At 40.0% G+C, this 14964-nt stretch overlaps 1 protein-coding gene across 3 annotated transcripts in view; it reads left to right on the top strand.

The window, feature by feature from the left end:
* The first annotated feature begins 361 nt into the window (after positions 1-361).
* The window catches only part of LOC103386459 (plasma membrane calcium-transporting ATPase 1-like), a 53123-nt gene continuing 38520 nt past the window's right edge, over positions 362-14964 (top strand). Inside the window, exon 1 of one of the 3 annotated variants that reach the window (XM_025060449.1) lies at positions 362-935. The gene's annotated coding sequence lies outside the window, so the exon portion shown is untranslated. The remainder of the gene's footprint in view (positions 936-14964) is intronic. The other 2 variants (XM_025060448.1, XM_017036589.2) reach the window with 2 other exon arrangements.

Raw genomic sequence — 14964 nt, forward strand, 5'->3', positions numbered from 1 at the left:
TTATAATTATTACCATCATCATTATTATTGGCAAATTAAAAAAGATGTGCAGGAGTACCCTTAACACCTTCATTTTGAAACCCCTAATATAGCCTTCATGTATGTATAGAGTGTACTACACTTACGCCTGTTGGGTCTAGGGTAAAACCGAAAGCGAACACCCCAAATTTCTTTATGTACCCCCTTTGCCCCATTTCAAACACCCTAGATCCGTCTCTGATTTGGAGGATCCCTCCTCTTTGTCCTGAATTCCTAGACAATAGCAGAGTTTCTGCTGGATTTCCTGATTAATTCATGGATCCACCTTAAAAACCAAACTGGTTCCACCCCCTCGTGTTTCCTCCACCAGCTCATTTCCCTCTTTCTCTGCCTTCTAGCTCGCTGGGCAGACACGGATCCGGACGCTGGGCTTTATCCTCGGGTCCTGCTTGAATGTGCCGGACCCCCACAGTCCCACCCGAGTCCCACCCACCACCGCTCTGACTGCAACACACAGCAACACCAGCAGTGCTCGTTATGTGTTCTGTTGTTTGTCACAGACTCTACTTCACTCTGCCCTGTAGTTTTTATTTTATTTTCTCAACAGAGGGGGGAGTTGGTGTTGCCCGTGAACGGATTGTTTTCGGAGTGATTCTGGATCGTTGTGTAGGTTTCTCCCTTCTCTGGGCTGTCGCTACTCCAGGAACCAAAGCTCCGGTCTCCACCGATGTAATTAATCTTAAATTGACTGTCTAAACGTCGGAACAGGAGACTCTGGAGTGGATTTTCCCTCCTGTTTCTACCCGCTCTGACAGTGTTTACCACCACTGCAGTTGATAACTTAGAGTCCTGCTGGGAAATGGACAAACCCCCTCTGAAGTGAAGACGCTGCTCGCTTCATCCACACACAAACACAAACTACAGGACGTGATTTGGACGTGGATCCCGTGTAGGAGGTAAACGTTTTTTCCCCTAACTTTAAAGTCTATCTTTCGACGCACACATGGCTTTAAGAAACACACACACCGTTTATGATCTTTTATGGCGAATATAATTGTAAAATGATTTTTTATGTGTTTCCAGCCTCACATTTGTCCGTATTTCTTTTCATCCGGGTAACGTCTAACTGCCAGTTTCTTCACCTAGACATCCACTATCAGCAGCTACAGGCAGGTTTTCTACAGGTGTGAACTGTCATGTTCCCGGACAGTCTGATGTTTTTTTTTTATTATTACAAGCTTTGTGAAGCGAATTCCAACATGTGTGTTGTGTAGCCACCCGTCCCGACATTTCGTTCGAACGCTTGACATTCTGTCGTTCACAGCCAGTACCAAACCTTCATTCAAAAACCGTCCTTATATCACCTTTACGTACAGAAACGCTCGTAAAGCCTGCTAAGAGGTATAGTACGACGAACGACGATCGAAACTATGAATTATCGATTACATGTGTCATGGTTCTGAAAACACATCAACTTTTGTACTTGGCTACGCTGCAGTGGTTTGTCGTTCGCCTCAGTGTTTTCCAGCCTAGAGACGGCGGCGCTGCTTTGGTTGGCAGATTAAGTTGTTATTTTAATTAAAATAGTAACCTTTCACGTGTGATTGAGAGGTGGCGTATTCTAATGATGCCACAGTTTATTTCGGAGATTATGTTTTAATGCGTAAAATTATAATGGAAACATCAAACAAGGAGGAAATGTTTAAATAATACGACAATTTAGAAGGGGGTTTTGTGAAAGGTTTCCCTGGGCGACGGAACGGCACGTATGGACTGTTGCGGAGGCTGTGAGGCATGATGAGCCTCCTGCGGTTGTCTGGAAACAGTTCGTTGTATAGTCTGTGCTTTCACTGCTTGGTTTTTCACATTTCCCCTAGTAACCACCAGTGTTTGTGGTTAGTTTGACATAGTCTCTAACAACAATACGTTAAAACACAGGTTTTCCCCACAGAGGAAACACTGGTTGATGCTCCTGTCGTGAAAACGGACTTCTGGACTGACTCTTCGCAGTCCCTCACGCAGTCACAATGAATGCGGCGCCTTCAGGGAGAGCTTGTTCAGCTTGTTGGAGTGGTTTACCTACAATTACCACTCCCAGGGTAAACAGCACTTCTGCTTTCCAGACTGTCAAACTGACAGGCGGAAGTGAGGCAGGGTGGAAAAACCTTTATTTTAATCAACGGGCGTTCACGAAGAACCATCCTTACGTCATCTGCTAAGATGGGCGGATGAACAGCAGCAACAGCAGCTGCAGCTCCGCTTCTTTTTCCTTCACTCCTCTCATTTCATCCATCTTCTCCTCCTTCTTCTCCTACTCCTCCTCCCCTCTCTATATGGGTGTGTCTTGCCTTATTGCGTTAGAAAGGAGGGGGATCCCTCATCTGGGCTTTAATGGAGACTCCTCCCCAGCTTGTGACCTCCAAACGAGGGCATTGCTCCTCATCTTCTCCATTTCTGCTAATTCCTCCCCGAACAGGAGTGCTCTTCTACAGGGAGATCAGTTACAGAGAAAACTTTGATGGCTTTGTAGAAAATCAGGTTAATTTCAGGCAGCTGTAAGCTGAGTAAGCTGAGGACCGTCACAAACAACACTTAATCACATGGATGTGCTATCATGTCCATGTCGTTCAAATGTGTCTTTTTTTTCTCTGAAGGAAAAGAATTGTGGGTCCACAGGCAACACTTTACAGATGGCTTTTTATGTACATTTTCTCTTTCACGGCATACTGAGTTTGTGAACAATGAACACATTTCATAAAGACCGCTATGATTAGGTGATTCAGTCACCAATTGTACACATTAAGTCACATCATTAGAGCTTTGAAAAAAACAACAACATCTAACCTCAGTTTTAGAAGCTAACACTTCCGTTCCCATCCCACTTCAAATTCGAATGATGAAATTGCTTTTTGCAGCACAGAAGATGGGTTTAGTTGAGAGAACTTCTAGCTGTAAATGTTGAGTTTCCTTCCAGGAATAGTTGAGCAGATCTTATCTGGTTAAACCCTCCCACCTTGTTACTTCTTTTGGTTTTGTAGTGTATTACGTGTGTGCGTGTGTGTATACACACACACACACACACACACACACATATATATATATATATAATACATAAAATTAGGGCTGGCCAACGACTGAAAAATTCTAATCACTAATCACCTGACTTCTTCTTACTTCACCATTAGAGACATGGATGAACTTCTCTGTACCATCTACTTTTGTTGATTGAATAATTTCCTTTTGGGGATAAATAAAGTACTGTTGTAGACACAGTTTAGGATAAACACTACAACAACAAGTACATGAATCTCGGTGCATGTAAAATTTCCACCACAGTACCATCCTATTCTATTTCCAAAACAAACAGCCAATGCCACTTTTGGCTCATATCAGTTCACCAGGTAGGTGCATCTTTTCACCACTTAGCTGGTAAGAGGTCCAGCTTGAAGGACCTTGTTTACACTGTAATAGTGACTAGAATGTATGATTAGACAATGACTGTTTGGGGCATGGTTTTGTGAAAGGTAGTAAACAACAGATTTTTACAAAATAAAAGCCGGTGAGAAAGAGTTTACAATAATAAAAATAATAATAATACCTCATTAAGTTGCTCAGCCCTAATATATATATATATATATATATATATATATATATTCTTTGAAAGTTGTTCTCATTGTAAATTTGTTTTCTACTTAATCATGCATTAGTGTTATTTATAGGACCTGTCTGCGGCCTGAGTCAGAGCTTCATTACACTGGCAGCTGAGGCTCTGGATGTGAGGGGATGGGGTTTGATCTGACTGAACTCATTTGGTCAGACCCATTCAATCTGCCATTCATAGTTTGTGTGAATGTCTGTGATTGCCGTTGGGTGAGGCTGTGAATCTGAAATTGTCTTGTCACACTGCTGTTTGGCTTACTAAAGTTTTGCACACTACATTGTTTAACTAAGTCATTGATTGTAAGTGATTGTACATTTTTAGGTAAATAAGTCAATTCCTATCTACATGTATGTAGAGTTGAAAATTTAAATTTCTTTCACTTAAAAGTATATACAGTAATGACGAACTGGCGAGTGTAAACCTGAATAATGCACACTTGATGCCCCACCTCATGTTAAATATTATTTTCAGTCAAATTGAATCCAACATTTAAGCTACATCTGTGCTACTCTTTCGGCTGCTCTGTACATGCTCAAGCCCCAACATTTTTTGAAATTTTGAAATTTCTGTATGGAAGATCAAAGACAGAGACATCTGCAAACAGTGATGTATTATCTGCATACACTACACATACACTACACTGATTTGTCACGCTGATGTCCCCTGAGATACTTTTACCCAAAATGCAAATAAACAGGCCCTACCAGTAATGTAGAAAGCAGTTTCTGTCTTTGACCGTTAGCTGCATTCGTTTAGTTAGAATCTGCATTGAACAACACAGCTGGGGCTTATGGCCAGACCAGACAGGCTCTTATTTAAACAATAACTGTTGATTCTTGTTTCTGGAGACTGCAGATGATTGTAATCTCTGAAAAACATTATCCCTGTAATTAATGTCGAATGCAGGCATCACTTTACAGAGTGTTATCAGAAGGAGACAGTTGGCTTCACCTGCAGACAGCGAAGTTCTCAATTTGGGTCTGAAGTTGCTGAGCTCCTGATGATAGATGCAGGGGAGGAGACTGATGCTGACTCAGTGGGTTCGCACTCTGAAGGTCGTTTAGGACAGCCAAAAAGAATTCAGTATTACCTTGTTTGTTCTTTTACCACAAGTGAACCTTCAAGCTGTTATGGCACCTACAACAGATCCAGTGAGGTGTCATTCTCAGCTGTAAGATTAAAAATAAAAGGCCTGAACACATTGTCCACTGGTGTGAATGGGAAGTGAGGAAATTCAGCAAAACGTGGAACCCCCACTGTAGACGGAATCCCTGCCCGTGGAACAGATTCAGAAGCACACACTGTTTTTATGGAAGTTCACATCAATTATTCATGAACTGCATTCAACTCCAAGAAGCCCAGCCCTATATTTAGTATGTATAGCCTTTGCTCAGCACAACCTCACTGTTTGTGGTTATAATAGGACCGTTGGCCTCCATGATACATTTTTAATACAGCTGGCAGGATGGGGATCTACCCGTAGTATGAGGAGCTGTAATTTACATGTACAGTTTTATTACGCACTAAATTCAACCTGCAAGTCAAAATATATATTAAATAGAAGTCCTAGACATTTATCACATTTTATATTTGTTGTGTGAGATCAGGTTTGTTAGGGTTAAAAATGACAAATAATTGGTATTTTTTAATTTGCTCCTGAAACTATCATCACATAACTGGCTAAATCTACAAGATGTGATTTTAAATGAAGCCTAGCCTAGTGTAACTAATAGTCAACTTATTAGTTAATCAATCACATTGGTCTCATTACAAACACATTTCATACCAGTTTTTGTTTCTTATGTCCCTTGCCTTAATCATTGGTCAGCGAGTGGCAGTTGTTTTAGTTGTTAATAAATGCTGCAGGAGAATATACAGCTGTAAAGTTCAGACCTCTTGCGTGCTGCGGAGCACATGTTAAAGTGCAGGTAACTATGGCAACAGGACGGATGCTTCGGGCCGCGTTAGCGGTTAACTGAGTGGAGAAACTAACTTACCACAGATTATCTCTGACCTGACTCTGTTTCGTCAACCGGTGGAAATAATGAAAGAGCCAATAACAGACTCACATGTTGCATTTTAGCCTCATCATTGGACACAATTGTCATGAGGACACCTTGTTGCTGGGTCCAGGCACATGTCATGGAGGCGTTAGCAGCAGTGATAACTGTAGCTGGTCCATCTCTCGGCACACAGGCAATCACATAGCACTTCTGTGTGTGCAGGTCAGTGTGTGTTTGTGGGCAGAGATGTGTGTGTGTGTTTGTGGGATCGACATCTGAGTCATGGTGCACTGGTAAGAGTTAGCATTGGATAAAAAAGACTTTCTTTGATTATTTATTGCTATATACCCTGATATACTTTTTCAAAGAAAACCCTGGAGCAGTGTGACATACCAATAATTGTTATAAAGTTGTACAACACTGAAACCTTATCTCTGAGATTCCCACTCCTGTTCATTTTCCCGTTGACTCTCACTGATTTTAATGCAGTATTTGTGTAACATATTTGTTTTAGCTCGTGTTCTAATTTGAATTTTTCTCACTTCCCAAAGGGTGAAGCTGCTGTAATGACACATTCAAGCGTGTGTGTTAATCCTGATGAAACTGTCGGTGCACAGAAGTGTTGGAGCTTGTTGTGAATGTGATGAACTGCAGAGAGCTGTGCCCAGCTTCATGTGTGCATGTGTGTAGATGCGCGCTCAAACACAGTGAGTGTTAGCGGTGTCTTGCATGTGAGTAAACCGATAAAAGAATACCATGATATACAGCATATCTGATGAGGAATGTGACAAATCTGTATGAATAAATTAGGATATTAATACTGTGCCTACTCTGTGTGTGTTCTGTGATGTAATCGACCAGAGACGCACAAATATTCACCGTCGCCATCATATTGAAGTCAAAGACTTAAAAAGATGTAAGATGTAAAAGACGTAGGCCACATGCTTATCATTGTTACTGTCATGTTTACATCAGGAGCAATGAAGGCAAAGATGGAAACTTCTTTTATGTTCGGCTTTATACACAATACATTAAACAGGCCGTGGTAAACTATATCCACTTCATGTCGGAGATGGTGTATAATTTAGATGCAATAAATGTGTATGTGTGTGCTTTTGAGCGTGTGTTTGCACTTTCCATGCAACATGCTGCAGTAGAATAACGGCAGACAGATAAGAGAATAAAGGCAGGAATACTGCAGGAGAAGGTGGGGATGTGAAAGACACGAAGCTACAGTCAGTTTATTAAAAACATTTAAAATATATATATATATATAAATGTTAATGTTCAGAAGTACTGTCAGTCTTGTTTGAAGACTTTTAGATTAATATATTATTTTATAAGAAAGCTGGTGGCAAATCAAATATTCTAAGTTTAACCAATGACTTGATGTGAAACTCCCTGAATAAATCTAAGACACAGCAGCGTGTGTTGGATTAGAATCAGTCTGCTGTGAAATTAGTATTGTCCCGGAGAGGAATGCCTTTTCACTTTTGTTTTATTAAGTCAGAGATTATTTAAATGTGTGTGTCTGTGTGTTTGCGTGTGTGTTCTCTTGGAGACGGTAGGAGAAAGGCGTCAGTCAGAGAAGGAAGTGAGCAGATGGAGGCCGGTAGGAGAGCCAACAGGAAGTAGAGGCTTGATGGTTTCCTCATGTTGTGTTGGCAACAGTCAGGATTTCACTTCCCCATACTGAACACAGCCAACAGGTGCCGTGTGTGTGTGTGTGTGTGTGTGTGTGTTTATATTTTGATGTCTTATGTCATACTCTATCTCTTCATCTATTCATTGGACTTTTTCACCTCAGAAACCTGAAACTAGACCTGGGGAAGCATTGAATGGACCGTTTCCAGAACTATGAGTAATTATAGTTTGAACTAATACCAGCAGAAGTTGTCAGGTTTAAAATAACTTGCCTGCAGCGTTATTTTTGAGTTCAGTTGTTGTGCTTGTACTACTCACATGTGATGTTGGTGAAACATGAGGGAAGCTTGAGCGGCAACGGATACAGCGATGTAATATAGACACAAACAAGATCTGACATTTACATCACACACAGGAAGTGTCAAGCTCACTTTTAACTGATATACGATAGCAGCACGCAGAGTTTTGAAAACATCTCAATCTTTCTGGAGAGATACCGTCCACTTCTGAGCAAACCTCATTCAGGGCCTGCTTTTTGTCTTATCGTTCATATAAAATGAAACCCAAGAGTTTATTGATTCACCTCTGTTACTCAAAGGTAATTTAATCCATGACCAAAGATTTAAATAAAATGAAATCTTATTAAAGCAGAGTTAACCCAATACAATTCACTATAATAACATCTACCTCTAGGAGGGGCTTTTGGGACAATACAAATTTGACTCGTGCATGATTTGTCTATTCATACTGAAGTCAGGGGATACACATCCCTCATGCTGACTCATGCAGTTTTGTGTTTTGTTTATTATTCTGGGATCTTCCTCTCAGCATGGCTACATTTTCAGATCAGCAGGGAACCCTGCAGCTCTGTGACACCTTTACAAACTGACTGTTATGTGACTGTTATATTACATTTAATAAATACCAGTGACGCACCGAAATTAGAATTCTTGGCCAAAACCGAAACACTGAAAGAAATGATTATACCAATTATTAGTCCCATTGCTTTTATGGCTATGACTGTGTACTAAACATCAATAAAATCAATGCAGTGCTATTACACACGTTCATATTAAGTAAATAATAAATTGTCAAAATAATTAATTGTCAAATGTCTTGCAGAGAAATAAAATCAACTGATAGTCCCATAGGAAGTTGAAGTAGTCTACCTATTATTATTATTATTTGAGGCACTCTCTGTCAGAATCTCACAGAACATATCAGACAACAAGCTGTGAGCTTTTCTGTCTCCAAGCAGGTTCTCCACGTCCATCACAGCCCAGATCATTTCTAGTGCGTAATAATCTTTATAATGCGGATCAAGCGCAGTCGCGACCAGTGCAGTAGTTCCGAATAGATGTCAGTGAAACGTGTGCTGACAGACTCTATGAGTGTACTTTTACGCCCTCTTGTTTCTTGGGGAACTGCTAGGGTCATTTTATAATCAAAATATTTTAGATATACCTTGTGTTTTTGTACTTTACGTTTATCATGTTATGGTAAAAAAAAAAAAAAACACGTCACCAGAAGTGGACCCAGATCGAAGTGTGAGAGCAGTTCTCTGGGGAAACCTAGCTGACTTTCAGTTCTGGCTGTGGAGGAGAGTGTTGATTCCACACAGAGGCCCCGTTGGGGTTTGTTTTCTGTCCTCGTCATTGTGCGAGGCTGACAGCAGGGAACTCTGTGTCAGACACACTACCTCTGTCTGTAAACACAACACAGTCCTGCACAGATTTCATTCCTGGTCTGTGTAAGGAGAGCAGGGTCAGTGGAATGCAGTGTTTGTGTTGTAGATGTTGGGCGTGGCTTTGTTTAGCCATGGTGAGTGAACAGTCAGCACTTAGCCATTCATCACACGGTGCACACACACAGCACTCCTGTAACGAAAATGTTAAAATACAAATGTTTTTGTTGATCTCTAAGTTCATCTGACTCAGTGTCATGTGACTCTTACAGATCTTGTTTAGATCTGGAGGTTTGTTGCTGTGACCATTCTTTCTGTTTGACAGCCAGGACAGTCGGAGAGCCTTTGGCCTTAGCTCTGTGGATCATGTGCTCAATGAAACTGAAGTGGCTTTTCATTTCAAAGTTCACCAGGAACAAAGAGGAGTGGAGAATGGAAGGAGTGAGATGGGAAGGGGTGTATCTGTACACTATTGTTAAAACACATATTTTCAACGTGACTCTAAACATGTCGTGTCACCATGTCACATGTCCACAGTGTTCTGGAACATGAGACTCTTTCAACAGGAAGTTTTTAATAAAGTTCAGTGTTGTTGGATTGACTTTACTACCAAACTGTTTTTCTCATTTTGTTGTTGTGCCTCCTGGGGTTCTATCCTGATTTCACTAAATGATTAATGGAGCACTGCTTTTATAAGGTGGTGGTGCCACAGTACTTTAGAATCAAGTCTATAGTTGGGCAAAAAAGCATTGTTAGGAATGGATCATGACTTTTGTGGTTGGTCTACCATCAACAAAAACTTCTCAAAGAGATTCTATCTGGAAGAGAAATAGTCTAAATTAAGTCCTGCGAACGCAGTCTGACCCGATAATAAATCTCCTGCTGTGGGCCTTAAGTTTAAGGAAATATCTGGGTGGGGTTTGCAGCTATTGTTCCAGCTTAATACTGATTTTTGTTTCCATTGCATTAGTACCCTTCCGTATTTAACCGGCAAACTCACAGACCTGTTTCTTCTCCCTGAATATTAACAGAACGATTTTGTATATATGAAAACAAAACAAAAACTGACTTTTACCCTGACCCTTAATAATTGGTGTTTCTCTCTTCGTAACCACAGGGCTACAGGTAGTTCTTTAAGTTGGAGGTTATCATTCAGTAACTGTTTTTTTTTACCCTGAAGCATCTTCATTAGAACATTAACACATCATTAGGTAACACCCTGTCTTTAAGGGGCAGGTGATAGACACACAGCTCTGCTTTGGTCGTCTGGGGTGTTTTTCTGTGCTAAAAAATAACGAATAAACAAAATAACTTGTTTCTTTGCATTGTCTAAGAAGGACCAAATGTTCTTTTTTTGTAACATATCTTCAATCATGTAACTTTTATGATGAAACATTCTGACCTTGTTTCATATCTGTCTTAAAAATGATCTTTTGTTTCCTTAGCTGCTAACTTTTATGCTTTGTTAACCTTTAGATTAAATATGTTTTGTAAATAGAGGAAAACACAAAAAAGCCAGCATGATCATTATTTGATTTGTAGTTTGTGTTTGTAATCACAATCTCTTTGTATTTATTAACTTTTACTTTAAAAAAAAAAGTTCCTGCGACTCACGTTTATGATCCTGACTTATGACTGTCATCAGGCAGCTACGATGATGTGTTCTTTCCTCATGTTCCACTGTAGTGGCAAAAAGTGATGACTTACTACCTACCTCACATTCCTTGTCTGAATGCAACTCTGTCACACACTCAGCTGATTGGACGGCAAGATTTCCCTCTTCGCCAAAATGAATGGCAGCTTGTGTTTGGAGCATTCTCTCTCTCTCTCTCTCTCTCTCACACACACACACACACACACATACACAGACACACAGACACTCTGTCTCTGTTCAACTCTGTCAGCTCAAACAGTTGCTTTTTTTCACAAAATCCAGGAATGTTTGGTGTCACATTGTCCAACTGGTTATCAGCCCAACAAACGGCAGACTGTGAACCATTTTTTCCACTCTGCTCTCAGTCACAAGATGCTCCATTGACAGTCATCTGAGGCTGAGTAATGTGCTGTCTCACTGAGGCCTGGTAGATGGTGCCGGGTGTTGGGTTTAGTGTTTTACAGAAATCAGAAAGGTTGGCTTGAATGGAGACAAGACTTTTGTCTCCATCCAAAATAATAAAAAAATATAACCGTACCTTGATTGATTTTAGGCACCATTTAAAAACAACATGTACTAAGGCATTTATTGTAGGCAATTTGTTTTGCTTTATTGCTGCAGTAAAAGGTTTCCACTGGTGGTAATATTTTTGTCCAAAGGTCAGCAAATGATGAAATGGAAATAAAACCATGACAAAAATTGACTAACCTAAAAAAAATCTGACAGGAGAAAACAAGCAGCAAAATTCTATAAAGATATATCTACCTTTTATTTGTACTTCCATAAAGGAAATTACTTTCTGCATTTAACCCATCTGTCAGTACACATTTTATCATTTTTTGCATATTCTGTCAAGAGAGAACGCTACAGCTAAAATGTCAGTCTGCTGGTTTAACATAAATTTAAAAGACATCAGGTGCCAGACCTTCCTTGACAATATCATTTTATGTATGGATGTGGTGACATTGTCAGAGACCTGAGGTTTGCCGCCTCAATCACTCAGTTTAACTTCTGGGCAGGAAGGACATTGAACTAAAGCGGCTTCTGTCTGCAGTGTGAGGCTGCAACAGGATCAATCAATTAGATGGATCCTCTGTTTTCATCCAGGACTCTCCTGAGAGTGAGCTGGATGGATTTTCACTGTTAAGATGAATAATGGTCATCATAATAACCCCACACTTTACAGGCATGACTTGTCTGGTGGTTCAAAAAAATGCGTTTTCCTCTTTGATTGATCTAAAACTATGGCAATGTTTGTGGTATGTTTTTCATCCAATAAGGAAAAAAATGTTTTTTTTGGCTGACTGACTGTTATAGAGCTGCCACTTTTTATCCATCCTTCCAACATTGATTTGTTCACAGAGGTAAAGTTTAGATCAACGTTAAATACCTTGTTTACCTTAGCAGATCCGTTAAACAAAGGAGTGCTGTTTGTGTTTCATTTAGCTGTTGGCAAGCAAGCCCTAAACTAAACAGTCCTCACAAATGTGACACCAAAGCTTGGCCTACTTTGAGCTACAGAACAATTATCTGCCTTTTTATACAAATGTGTCACTGGCCTACTTTTGATGCATTTGTGTGTTTTTGGGACAAACACGTAACCACCACATCTTTGAATCTCGCCCTCTATAATGTCACATAATATTCATCCACGATTTGGGTAAACCTGACAGCCTTAGCTGCTTTTCAAGAAAATATTTTTAGGAAATAATTAGGGAAAATAAAACAAGGTAGACACTTGCAATCATCCAGTTAGACCAGCCACAGTCAAAGCATTTTGCTACAATGCTGCGCCTTATGCATATGTAATTTGTTAATGAATTATAAAAACTTTCTTTCTTTTGTATCTCTTCTTCATTTTTTACTGCTTGATACTTTTGTGTGTAGTGCAAGTAGATGTAGCTAATGGCAGAAGTCAATGGACATGGGCATGGGACACCTTGGACACGTTTTACCAGTCCATCGCAGGGCTGCATAAAGAGAGAAGATTCCCATTCACAATCAACACAAAGCTTATGGACACTTGGGAAGAATAGTCACGTACAGAAAGACCATTGGTTACCACTGGGGATCGACCTGCTGATCCTCTTGCTGTTAAGCAAAGCACTAATCACTTTGACACTGTGTGGCCCAGCACTTTCCTCACTAAGATGAAATTCCCAGTGTTAGCAGCCCATTAGTTTCATTTTCTCTTTGACTGAGTGTTCCAAATACAAGTGTTTTTACAGACTAGGGGGCTCCATAAGGAGTACACAGAAAAGAAGAAAACTGCATTATTTCTATTGACCACTTCATTGATTTGTAGCTCCCTGAGCACAGCATCTCTATGCTGTAGATCCAAAGTGAAACCAGAAACACCTTTGTAGTTGGGAAATTAAATCAAGGCTGAAGAAGAACAAGACTTTTGTGAGGACAGGCATCTGCGGAGTCTCCACTTCATTAAACTTTACACCAAGATATAAAACTGTTAGATTTATGTATGGCTTCACTTTGCCTTTTGCACAATCTGTTGGCCATCTGTAGCTTGGCTAATTTTACATGCCTAATGAACTATGCCTATTGTTGAATTGTAGAAATCACCATGTGTTGTCTAGCAGAAAGCTAATTCTGTTATTTCTGTCTTTACTGATTGAAAGATCAGATATTGTTTGGCCATAGATTAAGTGAATGATCAATGTTCCAAAAGTCTGACACGGAAAACATTTAAGGCTGATTGCTGTATAATTTGACACCATTAAGTGTCATGGGTGACCATTCATTGTCATCCTTCTAATAAACATCCATCCATTCGGTCATTCAGTCTACATTTAATTACATAAAATACTTCAATTTGCACTGTTGTTTTGAAATTACTTATGTTAAGACAGGTGGATCATTAAAAAAGTACTGGTATAATAAATCAAGAAGGAATTGGACATATTTTCTATCCAAACTACTACAACCACCCTATTGATCTGCACACACCACTCCACCTGCAATGTAGGCTGCCTTTCCTGTTCTTCTATACAGTCTATGAGTAACATCCAAATCCATAAAACACGTGACTCTTTGTGTCTCCTGGAAAAAATATGTCAGCAGAGCCGTGGAAGTCCGAGTTTTCTAGGAGCTTTCATCCTAAATAAACACTTTTTTTCTAGTTTTGCAACAGCATTTGATTTACCAACCTGCTGTTCTGTCACAACAGTAAAGTGCAGGAATCCCTGGATTTTGTAACTGCTTGTGTAATATTGATAATAAGTCTTCATAAATACAGATGGTAGATGGTGTTAGATGGCAGCTCACCCTTAACCCTGAATGAATATAATCCCTGTCTGTGTGAAACTTTTTTGGTTGCATGTTGCTTTTTGCTGTCGTGGTGCATTTGTGTGTCATATGACAGTTCGACTAAAAGTAAACTCATTATAGTTGTGAAACTGAGCAGAAGAGGAAGGAAACAAACTGATTGGAGCTTTAAAAGCCCTACACTTCCTTTTTGATAAGAAACACTGGTCTTTAATCTGACCGTCCACAGCAGATGACTGCTACAGCCGTTCGATTGCTTCCAGTACAGCTGCTCTGGAGGCTTTGTGTGCGTGAATATGTGGAGGAGTGATTTAAGACTTGGAGAGGTAAAGCCATTTTAGCTAAACAGTACCCAAACGGCTGTAAATCAACTGTGTTGCCATCAGATTTGTCAGTCAGACAGGAGGTCATTTACACATCCCACAGGAATCAGCTGGTTTCTATGCCAGCTGCATCTTTTTGTGTAGAGTCAGACAGTGTTAATGTTGAACCATGTGGGCAAACCAAGTCAGCTGTGTGTCTTATATTTCTAATGCTCTTGAGGTGTAGGAGTTTGGTGTGTTGGTGAGATTAATCAATCATTTGAGCCAGTATTAGTTGCATCAGTTTACTTTGATGTGTGTTCAAATGGCTGGATAATGATGTGGCCAAAAAAGATGCATATTGTCTGTTATGTTGCCTCTTTCTATTGTCCGAGTAGGAAGTTTGCCGCCCTGTGCTGTCATGTTTGTGGTATTTTTTTCCTCTTGTGCCTTTGCCTCCTGAATAAAAATGGCAGCATGTCCCACACTAGTCAACTCAGTGTTATGATGTTCCAAAAGAAGAAACATCCGTCCGTGTCACTGGGTCTAATTTTAAAGCTGCAGTGTCTTGCTTCTGTCACCCCCACAAGAAATATTGAGTTATCAGCACAATATGTTGTACCCCTACGTGACAATTTCTAAATCTGACGACAAGAGTGGGCTGTTCACACCCAGGAGCTTTACATATGCTCCACATTTATAATACATATGGAGGTAAGTGGTTAAGGTGTACAATTTACTTTGACTATTGAATT

Source organism: Cynoglossus semilaevis, chromosome 11, assembly GCF_000523025.1.
Source record: "Cynoglossus semilaevis isolate Cse_v1.0 chromosome 11, Cse_v1.0, whole genome shotgun sequence".
Taxonomy (NCBI): Eukaryota; Metazoa; Chordata; class Actinopteri; order Pleuronectiformes; family Cynoglossidae; genus Cynoglossus; species Cynoglossus semilaevis.